Source organism: Poecilia reticulata, linkage group LG16, assembly GCF_000633615.1.
Source record: "Poecilia reticulata strain Guanapo linkage group LG16, Guppy_female_1.0+MT, whole genome shotgun sequence".
NCBI classification, from domain to species: domain Eukaryota; kingdom Metazoa; phylum Chordata; class Actinopteri; order Cyprinodontiformes; family Poeciliidae; genus Poecilia; species Poecilia reticulata.
The window spans coordinates 25,591,283-25,613,977 of record NC_024346.1 but is presented as its reverse complement, the minus strand read 5'-3'; the positions used below and the strand labels follow the sequence as shown (position 1 = coordinate 25,613,977).

At 42.4% G+C, this 22,695-nt stretch overlaps 2 long non-coding RNA genes across 3 annotated transcripts in view; one reads left to right on the top strand and one right to left on the bottom strand.

The window, feature by feature from the left end:
* Positions 1 to 18,200, top strand: part of LOC103478695 (uncharacterized) — a 27,919-nt gene extending 9,719 nt beyond the window's left edge. For both annotated transcript variants that reach the window (XR_001777441.1, XR_001777440.1), the window contains exons 3-5: positions 12,862 to 12,896; positions 13,134 to 13,213; positions 13,292 to 18,200. This is a non-coding gene — a long non-coding RNA (uncharacterized LOC103478695). The remainder of the gene's footprint in view (positions 1 to 12,861; positions 12,897 to 13,133; positions 13,214 to 13,291) is intronic.
* Positions 18,201 to 20,963: 2,763 nt separating this feature from the next.
* The window catches only part of LOC103478278 (uncharacterized), a 13,100-nt gene continuing 11,368 nt past the window's right edge, over positions 20,964 to 22,695 (bottom strand). Inside the window, exon 3 of the long non-coding RNA XR_535774.1 lies at positions 20,964 to 21,646. This is a non-coding gene — a long non-coding RNA (uncharacterized LOC103478278). The remainder of the gene's footprint in view (positions 21,647 to 22,695) is intronic.

Here is a 22,695-nt window from a genome sequence, read left to right as displayed (position 1 = left end):
GGGGGTATTCACGCAGCGTGATTGATGGATGCGAGACAGGGGATGTCCATTATTTTAAGTGGAACACAGAGGCAGAATGTGGGGTCAGCTGTGGGCCGAACAGAAAGCGCTACCTGTCCAAACGGCTAATGAACCGCTGACAAGATATATGGGAACACTTTGGAGGAGAATTTAAGTATGACATAACAACTTGATAATGGATTTACTGCGGCGCTCAGAACCATTCATTCACAATCAAGCGCAACGTTGCGACCCCAACCAAGTGCCTGATCGTAACGTGTTTGCTCGCGTTGGGATTTGAGCGAAGTCTTCCTCCGACTTCCATTTTCCAGCTGTCAGGCCGCCCTGTTAAACAGTGTTATTTTTGTGTGTGTGTGTGTGCGTGTGTGTGTGAAAGCATGGCATGGTGTGAGCACCACATTAGGAGAAATGTTTATTGTAATGTGAGTGTCTGGTGCCAGCTGAGCGGAGCTGCAAGCTGTTTGGAGAAGCGGATGACTGTTTGATTGTTTGATGACAATGTGAGCCTTGCATCTCGCTGCCTTTCGTCTGCGTCTCTGAAGAACGGCTGACATTAAATGTTTGATGTTGGCGTGCTCAACTGATGTACAAATAAAATCCTCACCGGTGAGACGTTATTTTTTATCCCGCCCCCCTTCTTTCTTTTCAGCATTTTGACAATACATTTGTTGTTTTTGTTGGTTTTTTTCCCCAGATTTGATTCAAGTTTTCCCTTTCCCCATCTCTGTAAAAGTTTGTATTGTTTTATCTTTGCTTTTTTGCCCAATCCCCCCTTCCCCATCTCCCCACTCCTTCCTTCCTTCCTTCCTTCCTCTTCTTGTGCAAGAAAGCTAATAGAAAACAGAAATTTTACTCTGGGTTGCATATGAAAAACTGTTTTCCACTTGAACACCTCTTGGTTTTTAATAGGGGGGTGTATATGGCATGACGCTATAATACCAGAGAGGGGCGGTGGTGCTGGTAGAGGAGACGCAGGTCAATATGAGTCCTAATAAAGCGTGAGTTCATTTCCCTGCTGCGCTCCCCTCTGGCCACCGGCTGCTCCATATACAAGTCAAATTGGCTTTTTGCCTCCCAAAGCCCTTTGATTTATGACCGGGTTCCATTGACCGGACCAGCTAGTTTTCATTTTTGTTAAATCGCGTGGCCTCTTAAATGAAACTATTGATTTAAAGTCAGCTTACTGAGGATTTAATTTGTATTTGGAAAATTAAAGCAGGTAACGCTTTATAATTTCACACTACAATGGAGTAGAACCAGTTATCCCATATCCCTGGACTTTTATCCGAAAATAGGCATTAACCCCCCACCACCCACCTATTCCACGTTCTACCAGCACACACAACTTTTTTGTTTTTTCCCTCCTCACTCCGTCTGCTTAAGCTGGCCACTTTGTATGGCTGGTAATAACTTCTGGGCAGATAGAAGATGATTTGTAGCCATAACATCACAAACTGGAGGATCACATTTGTAGTGTCTGTTTTGTTTCTTTTTAGATTTTTTTTGTTTGTTTGTTTTTTGCTGTTGTTCAGGAATGCTACCACATGTGCAAGCAAAACTGGGGTCTAATTGAGTGCAGATCTTGACTGTTCAGTTTTTGGAGAAAATAAAACCCAATTACTTTTTTTGTTTTTTGCATCAATATGAAACAAAATCTGACACATCTACTAACTGACATGTACTCCGTGACTGTACTGAACAACGGTCAAATGCGTACTCAAAAACATACACTTCTGTGTCATCAGCATACACATAAAGAAAGATGCTGTAATACTTGTAATATGAGTTAGCTAATAAAAAATGAACGGAAGTGACCCAAGAAAGGAGCCTTGTGGAACCTCACACATGATCTTTCTTCCAGCACATGTAAAACTGTACAGGGAAACCAAGTAGTTTTGGTCAATAAAGCAAATTTTAAATGTATTTGATATCAAGTGGGTTTTTAGGGATTAATGTCAAGATATATTTAGTGTAAACTTGCATGAATTCCGTCTCAGTGCCTTGGTGGGGTCAAAAATCCAACCGAAAAACTGAGCTGGATGCAGTACGCTGGGGAAGTACATGAAGACGAAATAGAGCGAGGTACGTTTGATGAGCTAGTTTAATGCCTAACCCCTTTTCTTCACTAACCGTGTGGGAAACTTTTTTCATGTAATTTTTTAAGCCAAAAATGCTAGATTAGGCACTAGCTTGTGACATTAAGGAAATATTTGAAAGAGAAATAAAATATTCAGGGTCTTTGCAAAATGATCTGAGTGCAGTAAAGTATTTACTATCCACAATGTTTGGAGTCCAACACGTCTACAACACACAGCCCATGGCCCGAAGGTCACTTCCCACTGGTCAACACGTCCTCAGTCCGTGTCAGGCGGCTGCCATTTTGGCTTTATTGAAAGCAGACGAGATAAGTAGTTGAACGGTTTCTTTTATCTGTGACTCAAAGAAGACCTCTGTGTCAGTTTATCTTTTTGTTCGCTGGTTTGTCACCAGCGTTCCACTTTCACAAAACTCAAAGGGGGAGAATTTGGCATCAAGTCGCAGAGGAGTAAACAGTTGAAAACATCACACACGCGACGTCGTCTCCACTCTGGAATTATTCAAATGACACTTGGGGAGCTTTCGGATTCTCCATCATTTCATTTCATTTCTTTCTTTTTTTTTTTACTTCTGCCTTCGCATTTTTGACAGAATCTGAAATGATGAGCCTCACCTTTTCAACAAAAAAAAAATCACACTTCCTGCTCCGAAAGAGGAAGCTACAATTACTGCTCAAAAACGGCGTGACATATTTGTTACTGATTGTCCCTCGTTTGTGTGTGAGGAAGACGCGCTCACAGTGGGGCCTGTCTCAGCTTTGTCTCCAGGTCTTGGCTTCCGCCGTCTCCTCCGCTGACACCGTGGCAGCCAGGCTTCCCTCCCTGCCACCCCGCTCACCTCTTCCCCGCTTCCCTCACCCTGCCATAAGCTCCTTCACCAAGCCCCTTATTAACCCCTCCCTCTTCCCCTGGCATTGAAAAGGCGCTGTCTTTAAACCTGTCCCTGTGTCCTCAGCAGAGTTTTAAACAGCGAGCGTGTGGGCGGATGGGTGGATCCCTTTTCCCGGGCTCCCACTCTGACTGTTTTATATTATATTTAGTAATAATAATCACAGCTATTGCACCTCCTCCTCCTCCTTTTCCTTCTTTTTTGTGAAAGCCTCTTCCCAACGGGGCGGAGGGACGGGATTGCTGTCTCCCCGGCCTCCTCACCTCTGAAATGACTGTGTGTGTGTGTGTGTGTGCCGATCACCCTCCATAAAGGAGAGGGTGGAGCGGCGGGAGGGGGTGGGAAGCTCTAGGGTGTCATTAACTCTTTTCTTCTCCCTGAGAGGAAACAGCGATTTGACTACCATGATCCTGACCCCCCACTCCCAAACCCAGCCAGCGTCCCTCCACCCCCTTTGGGTGCGCCCACCCAAATGTCCCCTCACCCTTCTTCCTCCTAGTGTTTATTAACACGTCTTTGACTTCTCCAGACTCTTTAAAGCGAGATCCCCCTCACTCAGACGTCACATAGAGCGTCCTCCCACACGTCCCCCACTTTCGTTTTCATCATCAGCGACCTGTTGGAGCAGGGGAATTCACGACTTTGTCTTGATCACTTTTTCTGCCTGTACTTCTTAATCGGTCTGAAACTGCATTTATTGAATAATTCTGATTGTAAATGTAAAAACTGATATTTAGATTTATGTCGTTTCTTTTAAGATGTTCCATTTTTGCACAATATTCTTGAATGAACTGTTCTGCTTTAAGAGGCCAAAAAGTAAATTAGAATGTGCGTTCTGATGAGGCTCTTTTAACAGTGGGATTAAGAGTGCCTTTTGAAATTTGACAACATTAAACATACTTTTAATACCCATTGTCTTCTGGTTCTGGTTCTGCTCTGCATCCTCAGAACTAGTACCAAACATGGAGAAGCAGCATTCAGCTTCTATGCACCACAAATCTGGAACAAACTTCCAGAAAACTGCCAAAACACTGAGTTCCTTTACGTCTTTAGTGCTGTCAATCAACCTTGTGCACATGCTGTTAAATGTCCTAGTGGCAGATAAACAACTTACCATTACAGGAAAACTGTTTATCCGCCGTCATTGGTGGTCATGCTAACTAGCCGGAGCATTCATGGCAGACTGTGTTGTTGTGAACGAGAGTGATTGACAGCGCTCTAAGACCTCATGCGAAGCATGTATGTGGTGAGAATGAAAAGAAAAACTCATTGTTAACCAACTGGTGGTTTGAGAAGATAGAACAGGCAGAAACACGTCATGTTCCAAAAATATGTTACAAAATTAATTCCTGCTAGCCTGGGAAAACCTATGGAAAACTTTATTTGTGATGGAGGCACTGACCTCCATCACAAATGGAGGTCAGTGATAGCTGTGATTTCAGAAACTGGCGAGATGAGAAGGTGACGGGTGTTGACTTGCTTTTTTGGGGGCCTTCAAAACCAAATGGAAATAAAGGAGAAACATATAAAGTTTGGTTCAAGTTTTGTAACCCTAATTTAAAAATTAAAATCAGTTGATAATGACCATTGGGCATCAGGTCAATGGTCATTGACCTAGCAAGGGTTATGTCCTTGCCATTTCCCTCCAAGGACAACAAAAAAACCCATATAGACATTGAATAGATTGCCATTTTCATATACAATAATTCCCTTTTTAATCGCATTACTCTTTGATATTGAAAACATCCCGTCTTTACTGAACATCAAAGAAATCTTGTACTTTCTTTTCCTCACAGGACTCCTTTACACCAAAGCTTTCTTAATCAGATGATTCATGTGTTTTTCCTTGAAGGCTCACGTTCCATCATTACAAGGCTAAAGGAAACATGCTGAAACCTGACAGAGAGCAAGTTTCAGCACCAATGAGGGACAAACTGCTCCTCATAGGTGCAAACTGCTATGGAAGTGTGCGCACTATAGTATGTGATTAATATTTGAATACCAAGCGTCTGGTAAACTTTTTAGTGTTACCATGTTGTCCTCATTGGAAACCAAAACGGTTTCTGACAACAAAATCTTCTACAGATTAAAAGGTGGACATCATCTAGTGTCAGATGTGCAGCTCCTAACCACCCAACGTGACCCAAATATGAAATGCATCTGTTCTTAAAACATCCCAAAACGCTTTCCCTCCCATCGAAAACCCCGAGCAGATGTGGAAAATACAAGGTCACATTCCTACCGTGTCTTTTATCTCCACATTCTGAGTAAAACCTGCCCGAATCCTACCAGATCATAAATCTGTACATTTCTGTGGACTCAGATATTTTATAATGTATGTGTTGTTTGAATCTCTGTGGCCTTTTGCAAATATAAGGAGAACTTTAGACTATACGATGTCAAAATAATTAAATAATTGGTCAACATTTAATGAGGTATACACTCAGGTCCTCCACTCTAACACCGACAAACAAATACAAGGAGGAAAATATAAATCTACAAGTTTGTTATTCAAACGTTATCTTCACTGTAAAAACTATTATAAGCCATGTTCAAGACACCATCCCCATGATAAAACACGATGGTGGCTGCATTGGGTTGTGGAATTGCTGTTCTTCAGAGTTGACAGGGAAACTAGGTCGAAGGTTTACCCCCAATATCCTAAACTTGCAGATAAAGTCATAAAATATTTAGGTTCTAAAACGTCCTATTCAAAGCCCAGACCTAAATTCTATTACAAATCTGAGGCATACTTGAAAACTGCAAACCACAGAAGCTCTCCATTCAGTCTGGCTGATATAAAGTTATTTTGCAAAAATGAATAGGCAACGTTTCAATTTTTAAGATGGAAGTACAAAGAGTTGGAGCGAAAGACGGTTCTACAAAGTACCGACCCGGGAGGTCGGGATACATTTCCAATGAAAATCTCTCTAGACTTCTTTTTCTGACTTATTTAAAGTTATGCATCACAATTGTGCCCTACTTGATCACTTAAAACTGGAATAAAATACACTGACATCTTTTGTTTTAAAGTGACAAATTGACAAAGACAGCCACAAGGAGGCGCACCAGCAATAGATCCACTTCTTCCATGAATTTCTAAATACAGCACAGTGATACTGAATGAAAAAATAAAAAGTAACTCTCCAGTGCAATAATGATTCAGTTCTTTTACGCAGCTATTTTTGAATCTTCCGACTGTTTACAACGAGCTAATCACTTCCTGGAAAACGGAATGAAGCCGTCCGGCGGGGGGATTAGTCACGTTGCAAACAACTCCGATCAGGACTCCATTGCTCCTTGATTGATTCTTTCCCTGAAGTCGAGACTCGGACCCGGGATGATCCAGGACGGTAGTGACTGACTGACTGTGTGAGAGTCCCAGAGGGAGCTGGAACGAGGGTCTGCGGGCCGGGCTGCCAAAAGCTCATATCTCTCTCTTCTCTCATAAACATAGCAGCGCGCTGATGTCTTTAAAAGGCCCTGAATGACATCTGGGAGTGCAGGAACACTGTGATTAATCGTCAAGTTAATTCTCATGGAAATCACCCCGGGCCGGCGCAGAATGAGAAGAGGAGGAGCCGGAGAGGCGTGTGAAACAAACTCTGGCCAAATGCACAGAGATGATTGCTCACGGGGGGATTTTTATGGTATCAGCGCTGAGTACAGTGGTCCTCCCTCTCGTGCCAGCGCTCAACTCCATATTTCAAATCTATAGCTTATAAATTGGTCAGCCGAGGTTGTTAGGATATAATGGCTCTGCATACGGCTTGTTAAAATTACGTAAGAAAGTCGTAAAACGTACAAAGATTATCTCGAGTTTTTAAACGCGGCCTCAAAGTAACGAAAAACGGAGGAAACCTCCCGGAGGACGCCGATCGTGGCAAAGTGAGAAACGTGGGTTAATGGCAGAAGTGTCAGGCTTGGGGATGAGGTTTCGGTGGTAAACGCGGGATTATACTTGATTTAATGGGATGTTTGGTAGTGAATCGTTGGGTCTGATTTCCCACAGGGAAAAAAAAGGGGGGGGGGAAAGCCTTCTATCTGTTGCAAATGCCGCACATGTACCGGCTTAGGTAAATCATCCAGGGTGGGGGTTTGGGGGGATGAGGGGGAATCATTCAACTAAACAGTTCTCGGTGATAAACGACAGCTTTGGGAAGATACAGACACGTGTGCATTCTTGAGGGGGAAAAAAAAAAAAAGAACGGTGTCCGCTGAGTTTGAGAAACGGTGGCATTCACCACTCGGCCTCTTCTCGCAACAAAGAAAGTTGAGGCTGACTGCCACACAAAAATGGATGAAAGTTAGATAGAGGCTGCCGATGTTTGTCAGGAGCAGGACGTTATGCCGTCTGCAGAAATGCCTTCCCTAAATCATACGTCTACGCCAGCATTAAAAAGAAAAAAAAAAAGCTGAAACGGAGAGGTGGGAGCAGGTACTGGAGAAATTTGCCCGAGTGAGGAATTGATTTTTGTCTGACCCAAGAGAGTCCTTCATTTCTTCGGTCACGGAGGGTTCTGGGAGACGTGTTGTGCTAACAGCAGAGCAAAGGAACCCATCCAAAACAATTCTTTAACATTTTTGGAAATGTTTCTTTTTCTCTCTCTCTCTTTCTTCTTTCCACCCACTCGTCAACTGGGGCCCAGCCGGTTCACCTTTTTTGACATTTAGAACTGCAGAGGCGCAACATGCGGGCCGGTTGCTCTGATTGGTTGATTTACAGAGGAAGGGAGAGTTTGAGTCTTAAAGGAGCAGCGCCAGCTTCCCCAAAAGGTGCATAAATTAACGTTCTTCCTTTCAACGACTCACCGTGCCCACGGTAAATCTAGAAGCCAGATGTTTCTGTGAAATCAATCAAACTCACTTTGAATGTAGCTCGTCACATTATATCTATATCATGTGACTTTTTGTTTTGCTATTATGTTGTAAAGAACATAGCCTTCAATTCTCAAAAATAAGCTCCCACTCCTCGGATGACGTCACAAAAGACAAAGCAGTTACTTTGACTACGTCCACTCATATTTTTTCTTCTTTACTTGCTTCTTGTTAATCAAATTCCTCCTTCAAAGGTGTTTACTTGTCTTCTATCTGAATGCAGTAAAATGTTTGAGCTGTATATGCTGGACAGATTCTAGGAACATTTGGCAACACTGAAACACATGGGATGGCCAGATTTCATCATCAAAAGTCTTCAGGGATCATTCTGAGCCAGATTAAAACTGTTGCCTGGTTGATGTGTTACTTCAATGTGATATTCAAGTCCCAGCAGAACAGCTGCTTTTGCCCATGGGCGGCTTCAGCTGAAAATGATTCCAAGACGACAAACTTTTACTGGTTCCAGCGGTTTTCACCCGATGTGCCTGCACCCAGCTTGTTCTAGGGGTCAGCGACCTTTAGTGTCCAAAGGCCATCCTTTTGCCACTGCGCCTACTAAATCAAATTTGTCTGGAAACCGCAAAAACTCAACGACTTTAAATAACTTTATTTTGTTTTGTTTAATAAAAACAAATATATGTATATATTTAATTTAAAATTAGTGAAAACTACCAAACTTTAATGAAGGAAAAATGAATTTATGCTCTTGATCAAGATATCATATATCCATGGAAGAGTAACAAAAAAATTCATAAAAACACAAAAAAGGATAAAAAATATATATATTTCTTAATATACTCATGTCAATCTGTTGTATTAAAAAAATTTCTATCCATGTTTTTCATGAAAACATGGAAATAAGGAGAGTTTTCTAAAAACTCTCCTTATTTCTGTATAATTTCAAAAATATTAAGAGAAATATGTACCTGGATCCCTGGTCTCTAAACCATCACAACCACAACACTAGTCTTTGGAAAATCACGTAGCTGTTTATTTAACATAATAAATAGCTACAAGCAGAAGTTCATTTTAGTAATGGAGAAAAAGTTCAAATGCAACTACAGAGTTAAAGTTTTGAAGATGATTGTTGTCATCAACACAGTTTGCTTCAGTTTTACCATCCTTCGTAGTTTAGGACTCAAACTCTGTTTCTGTCACGTCATCATTTGTAGATAAAAGGCAAATGAAATGCTTCAGAACCAACACCTGTCAAAAACTGCTTCTTAACTCGATTTGGTACTAGTTTGTACACATTTTCACTTTTCATAGGAGTTTTATAACCAACTTATTTGAATACAAAATGTAACAGATGTTTCATACTGACTGTAAATCAACCTGTACCTGACATGAGGATGTTTCTTCCCTAATTTCTATAACCTACTCAAAGTCTACTATTGGAAAATCTGGTTTTATGACTCCAGTAAATGCTATTTTTGTTCAGAGGAACCCTCTGAGTAATTTTCTTCAATGGTAATCTGTAAGCAGTAATCATCAAGACCAAACAACAATGAGAACCACAATTAGATGGAAACTGAGCATTTTGTTTATAAATATTTACTGCCATCGTCATTTAAATAAGCGATTCTCATTAGCATAAAGCACATGGGAATGAAAAATAGCAACACTTGCAGAAAAAAAATAAGGGTAAATTGAAATGTTTTTTGTGACGTCTTTGGCCAAGTACTCAGAAAACAGATGTCACACTCTTATCCTTTGGTGCACTTTTAAAACTTTTACACTTTTTGGATATCTTACATCATCACCAAGCTGTGTTTTGTTGTCAGTCGACATTTGTTAGTGGTAGAAAAAGAAGAAAAGAAATACACCACTGCATCTTTAATTGTCAATCCCCACTCTCTTTTTTTTTTTTTTACATTCATTTCAACAGGCCATTGGTTTTGATTTCACACGATTATGGCAGATGATGGTACAATCTTACCCGTATAATTGAATACCTCTGCTCTTACTCCATCAAAACACAGCGATACGGATAGAGCGTACGCGCCGGCTGTCACCGTTTCTGTCCACCTCAGCAAGAAGCGGCTGGTTTTATAGGGCTGGTAAGGAGCGGAAAATGTGAATAAGCGATTTTGGAAAGCCCGACTCCCCTCTGCAGTGCTAATTTAGTGTGAGAGCTAAGTGGCTCATTTTTATGTGAACACCATTGTGTTCCCTAACTGCAGCAAACAATCGCTGTTCCAAGGCAAAGAAGGACACAATGTGAACAATAGAACAATGAGGGCCTTTTTTCCCTCTCTCTTGCTGCCTGGAGGAATATAAAAAAGTGAGAAAGAGAGAGATTCTCACAAAAACAAAACATAAAAAAACAGGGCTGTGTAATTGTTTTCTGAGGCTGAGATTTGGATATATTAAGTGCTTTTTTTAAGATATTTTTTTAAAGGGCGATGTCATGCACCCGAAGGAAGTATGCTACGTCTATAAGAGTGCTGCTCATGGATGCGTCAGGTGCAAATGTACATGGCAGGTATCCGGCCGTCTGTTGTCAAGGCTAGCTGGTGTGGATGTTGACAGGGATCAGGGCCGGTTGTTAAAACATTTTTGGGGGTGGGGGATTGCTCTTCCCTTGCCACTGAGCAACCCGAACCTGACACTATCTATCACTGGTGAGCACCCACGAGTCAATGCTATGCTGCACACACAGACAGCGTGCAATCTCCTCTCGCTGTCTGCCGCACTCCATCTCGGCTTCCTCAACCTCTACCCCCCCGTATTTTCTGCACGTCTCTCCTCCGTCCCCCTCTAAAAAATAAAAAAAGACGCCGAGACCGCTACAGCTTCGCGGCCTGATCTCGGGCGTGTCATCAATCAAAACCGATCGTATCAGTCTTGCACACAAAGCTGGATTCGCTGCGCGGCGCGATGGTTCGGAAGATTCAGCTTGGCAACATCCGTTATCGTCCAGTGTATCAAACTTTGTTTCACTGTCACGCCTCTTTGCAGTGGAAACCTCGTCGAGGCCCTCTTCCCTTGGTGTGGCTTGTGAGGGCCTACATCTGTTTGCGATATACGATGTAATGTGGCGCCTCACCCACACTCTGAAGTAACAGATTCACGGTACGACGTGGAGCTGACACTCTGCACTTTCCCCAGAAGGTTGTGCTCTTAACGACTACAAACCCCGCCACCGGCGCGACCGGCGGCGACCCCCTCTTCTTCCCTCCTTTTCAGCTCCTCACACTGCTTACATGGACAGCCCATAATAGCAGACATGAATCTGTGTCTCCCCTTGCTCCAAACAGATGCCGGCTGTCCATAAATCACAGGCCTCCATTTTGTTGTGTAGAACAAAAAGCGTTGTTTCTGTGGGCCTGGTAATAATCCCCGTGCCCCATGTTGTGTTTTGTCTCTGGACGGGCTCTTGTCTCCGCTCTCCTCTGTCACACTCCTGCTTCTCCACATGCATTACAATAGGGGCAGCCAGGTGATGAATATTTGTGTCTCGCCTGCCGTTAAGATTTCATTAATCACCGCAAGACTTGAGAGCAAAGCTGTGTACCTGGCCGGGCCGGCAGGCTGAGGGGCCCTCCCCCCCCGTGCTACCTCCTGGGGACGACGAGCAGCCATGTTGCGTTGTGTTGTGGCAGGGCTTATTTGTTGTATTTGTTCCTCCTCTCTCTTCCTGTCTCGGTGTTTGCACGGTTCCAAGCAGCGCTTGTTCCTCCCAAAAGGACGGATTTGCTGAAAGAAGCAAAAAGTTAAGCCATTACTGTCCGAGAGCGAAAAATAACTACGACATGTCAGCAGCCACATTTTATGGTAAAGTTGTTGATCAATATCAACTGACTCAACGATTATTCGGCCAGGTGCGGAAATCTGTGGCGCCCCCGGTGCCTGCAGACACAACTGCGCGGCACATACAGCAGCAGGGCTGCAAAGCCAGTGAGATTAGACGGAACACAATTACGCATGAAAGTTTTGCATGGGTTCAAAGATTAGCGAACAGCGACTGCAGTTTAAAACAACATAGTCGTCAGCGTAAAAGTTTACTTTTTGGAAACGTGAAATAAAACTTTGTCACAGAGTTGTGCTTTGCCATGATGGCTCAAAAGGAAAACTTTTACATTGCCTGGCAAATCTAGTTGTACCCTTTGAGGTTTCCCACATTTAATCACATTACAACCATAAACTTTAAATGAATTTGTAGGGATGCTATATGGAAGGAAGGCCAACATAACTCAAGTAGTGCATAACATAGTGCATAACTCAAGAGGAAAGTGACGGCTTCATGGTTTTCAAAGGAAATCAAAACCTGAAAGTGCTTTTGTACCAATAGTTGTCCAGTCGAACTCGTCCAGAGCTACTGTGGGCCTCTTGGCCGTTACTTTGATGAATCCTCCGCTGTCAGTTTAGGTACCATTTCTTAGTAGGTTTACGGCAGTGCCATACATCTGAAAATAGAAAGCGCTTAAAATTCATTACTATATATTTGAGTTTGAGATCCACAGATATGAGTAGAGCAGCTTAGAGAAAATCTAAGTATATCTTCTAACCTTAACACGATGGATCTAATGTTGACCAGTGGGGACACATTTCTGCTCTGAAACGCCACCTTGAGTTTGAGTTGTTTTGATTTTGGACAATAGTTCGCCTCTCCTTTTTATGAGAGTGCATTTTAATTTTACCACCTTCAACTGTGAAGTCACATGATATAGATTAACCTTTTGCACTTAATGTCCAACTTTTGATGTGTATACCACAGGCAAGTCAACTGAATTTTCAGCGGTTCATCCTTTAACCTGACCAACACTTCAGACTCCGAAAACAGGAGATACAACCATTTCCTTGTTTGTCTTTCTTTGCTGCGCTCCTCACCTCCTTCTTCTTCTTTTTGTTTTTTCTTTTTCTTTTTACGGCGTGGGTGAGGCGGTAACAGATGGAGAGACAGAGTGCGGGGATGATGAGGACGTAAAATGTGCAACGTTTACTCATTCGCTTCTTTATTGTCTTCCGCTGCAGGAGCCGGAGTACCGGAGCGAGCGGAAAACAAACCGGTGGGTACAAGGACACGGGCCTCCCGAGCCTCATTCACCAACCAATCGGCCTTGATAGGATCCACCAGCTGCCAAGGATTCACTCACTCCCCCCTCTTTATCTTCCCTCTCTCTCTCTATCTACCCTTACCTCCCTTCCTGTTCCCTCACTGTCACTCAATTTTTACACTTTTCTTCCTATTTGCACCCCCATCCTCCCTCTCCCACTCTCCTCTTCCTGTCTGTAATGCCTAGCAGTGATGGATAGACACGTGCCGGCGTACAGAGGAACCTATTTGGACTGGCGTGTCAGCCCATCTTTATCAAATGTTGCAGAGGTATATTCTCTTGCTATGCTTCATTACTCTGGAATGGCGGGCCCTGAAATGTTTGACTGCTCTGTCTTCTCTCTTCAGAACCCCGCTCCACTGCTCCCTTCCCTCCACCTCCCCCGTCTTCCTGCCCATTTAGCCACTGTGAGCTGCAGGATCGGAGCTTTAGAGTGAGCGCGAAAAGCGCAGCCCCTTCTCTGCCGGATGGCCGAGGGAACGCTGCGATGCTTCGGAGGAGTTTGGAGGGGGATAGATATCGATTCACACTGCATGACTGGGGCCGCTAACGAAGCCCCTCCCCTGCCTGCCCCATCTCATGACAACCACCTGCCTCGCCGCGCAGCCATTGGCCGAGCCTCGGCAGCGCCTCTGCCAATCAAAGCCCCACTGATGGCCCCTGCTTGAGCATGACCTCAGGATGACATCACTGGAAAGGCATTAAAGTAATAAAGGGCTTGCTAGTACAATACAGTAAAGGGCAGGGCAACATAAAGCCTCATCAATCAGAGCGTACACAGAATTCAAATAGAGGCATCTCACTCTTAGTTGAACGAGAGGTCATCTCTTCCGAAGCGCCGTCTCCCCTGGAAAAACTTCTCCCTCCAAGTCTATCAGTTCTGTCGTAATGTTTTGAGTATATCTGCACTGCACACCTTGTCGGTAAAATGGAGACAGGCTGTTTAAGTGTGTTTGTGTGTGTGTGTGGGGCGGGGGGTGGATAGAGGTATATTACCACATAGGAAGGTGGGGATCAATAGTAAATCCTCCTGAGCTGTAGGTATTTCTCCTGAGATGTGGGGACTCTTGAGTCTAATCAATGAAAACCACGCCGAGCATCTTGGACTTGATGGAAGTTTGGACTGATGGGAATCCAGCGTGAGATGAGTTACAGCGGCCATCATAAAAAGGAGAGGCGAACGATCGTCCAAAATCAAAACAACTCGAACTCAAGGTGGCGTTTCAGAGCAGAAATGTGTCCCCACTGGTCAACATTAGATCGTGTTAAGGTCAACGTAGTTTTAGAAGATATACTTTGATTGTACGACACAAACGTAGTAAAACTACCCAATGTCTTCTTCAGCTTTTCTTCAGAAAGGAAAGGTCTGTTCACAAACGATAAATGTTTGACTTTGAGAAATGAAACTATATCCACTGACTCAATCATAACAGCTACATTTCAGGCCTACAAGTGTTGTGGGGTTAGAGCAGCGGTAAATGCTGTGGACTTGCTGAGAACATGTTTCTGTCATTATTGTCTGGAGACTTGTCTTGGTCTTGGCCCTCAATAACTTCAGACTAGACTTGGACTCTGAAAAAATGACTTGTGACCATCTGTGGTATTCTGCAGCCAGAACTTCTGCATCATTTCGCAGTGCACAGTCTCTGAAATAGAGTTTAAATCAATTCAAAATCAGAGGAAGTTTGCATTACTTACTACCTTTTATTAAGTAATAGCCTGTGAAAGATACCTGCCAAGGATTCACTCATTCATGTGTGCACCTTTTTTTAAGCATAAATACATTGTTTACAATCTCAGGAGATTATGATTGTTAAACTTTGCATCTCGCAAATCCTAAAACATTTAAATTTTACTCAAATCCCTCAAAAAACTCTGATGACAGAATCTGACTTTATTGACTCTCAGAAGCTATAAAAGGAAGTCTTTGTTTCACATAATTCAAGGACTTATGTGGATTTTATTTTTGTATTTTAATGTAAACACTGTGACACGCTGCGTTGTGACAGGGTTAAAATGTTGTTTGCAAACTTAAATATCAGTTACTTATGTTGGTTATTTTATTGTTACCAGAAAATATAATTAGTTAACAAATGTTTAGCATCCTCCTGTCAAAGAGCTTTTCTTGGTTTAGGATAAAGGCAAAAACACATTACCTACTTTACCATAACTATTTAAGATTATAATCTCAATTGACCTCCGATCCAGGGGTGAAAATGATGGAGGTAGAAAAAAATGCCCTCGAAAGTTTATCTTTATTCCAAAAGAAGTCCTAAAAATGCAACAAAAAAAAAAACTTTTAAATAAAAAAGTCTGATTAAAAAAAAACTGCAAGACTTCGAGCTTTTAAAAAGTGCATAGAAAAAAAAGCTTTTATTACTGCATATTGAAAATCGAGGTCACCGATGCCACGGGATCTTGAGTGACAATAGAGAGTAGACAATAAAAGAGTAATAAACAACCGGGGTAAACACACTGAAGCGAGATTCAAGATGATTGGCTTTGATAAACACTGTGCATGGTGAACGACTTTTCAAAGACTTGGAGCATTTTTTCCCTCTATTTTGAGGAATGCAACTTTTACTGGTTTGACTGGACCCATCATAAATCTGTCTGCTGGGTAACCGTTCTGCCCAGTTGGGACGAACAATAAAGTTGTTTTTGAGATCCTGGTAAGATGTACAGTTGATGGGGTTTATTTTAAAATATCAGTAACCCAATGCAGTTTTCTCATTTATGGCTCAGGGGGACACAGTAACATGGCTGTGCTTTAAATGCTTTGATGGTCATTTGTAATCAAACAAAAAAAATTTTAAGAACGTACAATACTCATCTTCATTTATGCCTCTATCCTTGATCAGACTTTTATTCAACTGTAAAGAAATGCCTAAATGTAAATGAGATTGGTTGGTATGTTTGCAGTGTGAAAATGGTTGATCTAATTAACTTAATGACTTCCAATTTTTCACTGTTTGTCCAGCAAATTCCCGCTGCTGTATGTAGCATGAGTTTAAACTACTGTCTGACCAATGATTAAGTCATCAAAGTTGATTCAAAGAACGACTTGATGAGTAGGAGCCATGTTGGAGCCAAACCGGAGGTTCAGTCAGTTCAGCTGCTCAGATTTGTTGTAGTCATACCAAAGCCACCGCCCTCCCCAAACCGACGTTCTGACCCGGCTGGCCTTTTCCCAAACAACCGTTTGGCTCCATAATCCATGACAGGAGATGGAGGCAGTACGGGATCAAAAGCAAGGCATGAAACCCTAAAGAAGCCATAACTCTGGTGTTTGTGTTTCGAGTAAATGCCAAAGCACCCCCTTGACCCACCCAGACGTCTGGGGATCATCTGCCCTCCGTTTAATACAGGGTTATTGTCATTCTATCAAACAAAATCACATCTGAACCAAAATATTTGGATTCCCGCCATGCCGAGCACTAAATTAGGGAACAAATGTAAACGGGGGGAGCCGCTTTATGACACGCACCGTAAACATACCGTAAAGTAGATTGCCATCGGTACATTTCTTTAAAAAGCAGCAGAGAAATGTCTGCTGGATGTCGAAGGCAGAAGTCGGCTCGCTGTAAAATTGCTTTCTAACTAGAGTGAAACAGAGTGGCTCTTTTGTCTGCGATAATTAGGGCCGTATTCTGTTTTGCATAATCGCCTAGAAAGATTAAAAAGGAATTCAGATGAAGCATTACCAAAACAGTGATAACGCCACAGGAGAACGTTATCAATGTATCTGTTTCAAAACCTTGATTTTTCCTTTTTTTTTTCTTTTCTTGGTCTTATTTTGACAACCTATATATAGCTCGTTTAACCTTCAGTGTCTGTTTCTCAAATGAAATTGCACCGTGAAGGAAAAAAGAAAAAGAAATACTCATATTACCGTGAAAAACGATGGCTTTTCTCTGGAACAATAAGCAGTCCTTGAACTCCACGTCATTAAAGTGAACGCCATCATTTCCTTTCATTAAGATGACTGTGTGCAGACACATATTGCAGTTGGAAGGCGAAGCTGCGGCAGGAGACTCATTTAAAAACCGCCCTAATCTGGAAAATGATCCTAATGTTTCTCAAATGTTATATCCTCCCCAACCTTTTGGCGCGCGAGACGCTTTAAAGGGGCTGTACGATTTCCAGGCGTTTAAGCAGATCGCTCCTTTTGAAAATAAATAAATAAATAAAAGATGCACCCTGAGTGCTGCTTTTTCTGTTTTCACATATATTGCCAATATTTCTGACAATAAATACTGGGGGGTGGGGAGGATTGGATAAAATTCATATCCTCTTTCGCTGGTAGATTATGGGGATTTCATGCAAAAGAGGGCCTCTCGTGAAATTGCGAGCCTCTACTACTGCTGCGTCTTTGTTGGGTGTCAAAGTATAGAAATAGCCATGCCCTCTCCTGTTTTGCTCATTTGACTCAACGGGTGTGAAACAGTCCCTCATATCCCTGTCTTGTCTATAAGAAATGAAATGACTTTAAGACTGCGCAGCGTTGCCACAGGCAGGTCGGCTGAAAGGCTATTTCAGGAGAAATGGACATGGACATAAATATCCTCGCGGGGTGCTTTGTAATAAAAAAAAAAAAGAAAAAAGAAAAGGAAACACAATGTTATGAAATGCAGTGAAACATAAAGAGGGGAAGAGGCAGGGGTATGTAGTGGGGGTGGTGGTGGAGGGCAAATATCCATCAAATTAACACATCAGTGGCTTTGATTGTAATCTCTGGGCCCTGGCTCTCTCGCTCTGGCACACCAGACAAGCAGCCAAACGTGATTTATCAATGCAAAGCTAATGGCATCAATATGAATCTAACTAAAAATCAATATTTCATTACCAAATTGTTAGCGAGAATGAAGAAAAATGGCCGCGGCCGGAGCGCTCTCCGGGGTAGGAGCATCTGGAGTTCAATGTGACAAGATGAGCGATGCGTGACTCGGGGCTCGAGGAAGGACACGGCGAGGACAGGACTCAGTCTGGGCACACTTTGAACTCTATCTCTCTCCGTCTTCCTCTGCCTCCTCCTCGTTTTCAGCCAACTCCGACAAAGCCCCCCCATCTCTCTACACTTTATTATGTTTTTCGCCGTTCGCTTCCGCTTTTCATATCTTTATCACACCGTTTCCTCTATCAATCTCCGCCTCGCGTGTCAGCGACGGTGTCGGCGGAGGACCACACAGTGTTTCGCGTTCCTCCTCAATTAATGACCAACTCGAACATGGAGCCTCTCAATCTCTCCCACCCTCTCTCTCCGCTCGCTCGCTCTCTCTCTCGCGCGCGCGCGCGCCGGCGCACACATACGCGCGCGTAGCCCATTTCAATTATTTTTTGCCTCCTTTGAAGACAAGTCAGCATTTTTTTTTATCTATTCCCCTTCCCCTTCAGTCTATCCCTACCTCACTCCCTCCCCGTGGATATATCTCCCAAGGCTCATCACACGTTCTCCTAACCAGCCCTGCATGGCTTCCCCTATAATGAGCGTGAGAGAGAAAGAGAACCAAAGAACTAAAAAGAGAGAGGTAGGTTGGGTTGATGGTTAAAAAGCCTAGATCCCGCCTCTCTCTCTCAGATGTGACCTTCACTTTATTTATATTCCAGTCTTAAGTAACGAGTATTTATTAGGAAGGGCCTGTGATTGTGGAGCTCTGTCAGGTAAGTAATGATGCACCTTTGTGCTTGTGCAGCAGCACTGGGCGCAATTAAAAACAAACACCCCTTTCTCTTTCGTTTCCCGTTGTATCATCAGCCAATCAGCAGTGGCGGTTCTGGCATCAATGGTACGCCCGGCAAACACTTCCTGCAACACTCGCCCAACAAAGCCCATTCCCGTAAAACAACAACAGAAACTTAATTTAAAAAAAAACCCGAATCCGTTCAATACTGTTCTTGTGGTTTCATGAGAAAAAAGTTAATATATGAGACAAAGGAAAAATAACTTTGTTAGTTCGGGAATTAACTTTGAACACATTTTTTGAGAAGCTGAATTTATTTGCTAACGACTTCGAAGCAGTTTTACTACTGCTGTTCTGCTTTTAACGATCTTGCGGGTCGACTGAAAAACTTTTAAAAGCAACACATTATGTGCACAGATGAAGAAAATTAAAGAGCCGATATGAAACAAAGTTTGTAGCTATGTTTCCACTAAAAAAGAGTGGCAAGACTGTCAATTCTCCGCTAATGTCTGGAGAAATAAAAAACAATTCCACAAATTGCGGCGTTTCAGTTATATAAGACAAATAAATAAAATCATACGTGAATAAGTTTGTCTATGTGTAAAGTGATTAAAGAAGCATTCTGCTCCGTCATCCTCCTTCCACTTCCTGTCATCGTCTTCTTCGTGGTTTGCTTCAGTTCCAATGTTCGGTTGTTCATCGTATGATGCGAAAAAAGTCTTTCCATTGCAGTTTTTGAGAAACAACTCAATTCTGAAAAGGTAAAAAAAAAAGGCCTCATCCTAACGGCAAAACTTTTTATATAAAAAAAATAGATATTTTTCAAAATTGCTGTGTTTCCATTGAACAAATTGATGTCAAATTGTGCAAATATATGGTCAGTGGAAACATAGCTAGTAACACCTATCAATCTGAAAAATGTTTAGATATCTCAAAGGCCTTAGGACAACCACGATGGGAGCCATTAATCACAAATCAAGAAAACTTTGGAATATGCTTTTAGGAGAATACTCTGTGAAGTACCAAAGCAAAAAATTGACACTTTCGGAAAGTGTGTTTTCTGTTACATTTGGTGTAAAACTAACACAGCATTTCAGAAAAAAATCCTGGTGGTGGTAATGTGATGGTCTGAGGCCGATTTGCTTCTTTGGAAAACGTTAAATAATTTAAGTAACCGTGAATATAGCTTCCTAGCAGAAAGCCCCATGGGAGAAGGTCTGACCATCGGTTTGTGATCTCAAGGTTTTGTAACTGTCTAGTCAAAGTCCAAACTTGAAGGCATTTCAAATACTCAGACGTGACATAAAACAAGAGACGGAAGCCTGAAAACATCAAAACTAACACAGTTCTGCAAAGAAGGCTGGGTCAAAATTCCTCCCCTCCAATGTAAAAGACTCATTGCCAGTTAGCGTAAACTCTTGAAGGCAGTTACTGCAACCATGGGGGTAGCAACCAGTTATTAAGTTCAAGGGGACAATGGCTTCTGTCACTTAGAGCCAAGTTAAGGAAAAACAACCTGGAGCTCTACCCACTAAAAGCCGTGGTGATGACTGAACATCTGGAAAACACACCCAGAGTGGTTGACTCACAGTCAACCACTCTGCTCACTGTGAGTCATTTCCAGTTCTTAAAAACCACCTCAGGACTGGAGATGTTCCTCACACGTAGACACTAATTGGAAGAATGCCCCGCAGAAAGTCAAGAGGCACTACCAGAAGAGTCTGTCTGGTGTTCGTCCATCACTATGTGGTTTGACTCAACCATCAAACAGGCCAGGAACAGACTGCAACATACAACTAGGTCTGCACAGAGGATCCATCCAGAACTGTTACAAGTCGGCAGCTAGCATACTTGCGGAGCCCACACATCCTGGACACAAACTGTTTAGACTTCTACCATCAGAGCTGCATTTGCAAAAAAAAAAAAACATTCACCACAGAGACAGTTTCTCCCCCAGGATGTCTCTGATGAATATAATGAACGCCTTACACCCAGAGTGATAGTAATACTGCACTATTAAAGTCTGCTGTTTTAAAAAAAAAAATATGAAAAACTTTAAAGGCTCAGTATTACGTATTTTTATAGCATAACCGAGTAACTCTCCTTCTGCTGTTATAAAATACTGTACCAAATATAACTTAGTGATTTAATGACTTGAAATTGGGTATCTGTGTCATTAAAATCTTCTGCTCTTTCTGAAAGTCTGCCTTCAGCAAGTCATCTCAACAGAAATCTTCTACTAACCCTTTAATAGCTCGTATAATCACGCAGTGTTCCAAGTATTTATCTATCATTTATTTATTATTTAGTATCAGCTAAATGCTGCTGGCTAGTCTGAAGGAGCTGAGTGGGTGAGTCACGGGGCAGGACTGCTCTGTGAGGTGGAAGCTTGGAAACTGCAGCTTCAAGTAGGAGCTTCATCTTGAAGGTGGAGATAATTTCATCCAGACATTTTGCATAGCTGAGTAGTTGCCACTGAAAGGATTTCTCAAAAATGCTTGAAAGAATCAAGGCAACACTCCAAGTATGTTTTCCATGAGGGAATACCATTATAACATGACGTACAGCTCAAAAAATTACATTTTACAAAATACTGTCCCTCTAAGTAATCTCATTTCAATTTACGTAACAGTTTAGCTTTGAGCTGTTAAAATAATTTCAATTTTGAATTGGAGATGATCAGATATTGTCTAAAAAGTTGTAAAAAAAACAAACAAACAAAAAAAACCTTTAAGCTTCAGAGCCAGTTGCAGAACTGCCCGTGGGGGCATCCATTCCTCTTCAAAAGTGTTGCCCTGGGCGTTGAGCCAATATAGCCCAAATCAAAAACTGCCACTACCCAACGGTCCACTCAGTGGCTCCTTTCCTCCCTCCCTCTGTGTTTAGACTGTCCTGGCCCGCTTTCTTCTTCTTGCAGTCTCCTTCTATCGCTTCCATCTCATTTATGTCTCCCCTGGGAAGAGGTGGTAATGTCCAAGAGGCCCATTTCTCTCCGGCTAGGAGTGGACAGGTCCACTCCTTCTGAATAAAAAAAAAGGGAGAGAGAGAGAGGAAGGGGAGGTGATTGTAAAACATGTGTCATTACAGTGTCAAAACACCAAGCAAGCACAATGACTCCATCCTCCATCTTTCGGCTGCGATGTTTCGGGGGGAATTCGTCCCCTAATTTATGGCTCATGAGATAAGGATCCCTGAACTGTGCCGGTGCGCTAAAGGCCCTGGCAATGACGGATATCATACATGGGAGAAGCGGCTAATATGAATGCTAATACAGCCCCTGACATACAGTAAATCGACCGCGAGTGTGGAACATATGCAGCTTAGGATAAAGTGTTTCCATGTTTCCATTGGTGGGAGATTAACCTACGATAGATTTTTATTGACATTTTAGCACCAGGGAGCAAGAGTGCGTAAAGAAGGGCATGTGGGTCGGAGGGAGATAGCTTTTACACAAATACTGTGTAAATATTAATAACAATGTTATGATCCACCTCCAGTTCTGAAACACAGGCAAAGATTGCAGAGAAGGCCATCTATACGGGCTGCCGTTCCCTTTAAAGAGAACCAGTATCGCCAAGAAAACAATATTTCAACCGTTTAGAAACTCTACTCTTACAGTGCTCCGATAGAGAATCGCAGTGGCACATTTTGTCATGTCACAAGCACAAATTTCTATGTGTTTTACTGAGATTTTATGAGACAGGCCAACACAAAGTGCCGAATAACTGGGAAGCAGAGAGGATATATTTGGTTTTCAAAATCTTTTACAAATTAAAATCTGAAAAGTCTGCGATGGACTGGCGGCCTGTACAGGGTGACCCCACCTCTCGCCCGTTGACCGCTGGAGAAAGGCACCAGCACCCTCTGCCACCGTACCAGGTATAAGCATGTTAGAAAATGGATCATTCTAACACATAATTATGCTTTGATCCAAACTATTCTATTGTAGCTCTTAGTGCTAAACCTAAGTATCCAACAGGTTTGCTCTTCAATTATGCACTGAATTGAATTGGCATACCAGATAAAATTACAATAATATACAATGCAGTGTGTGTGTGTGTGTGTGTGTG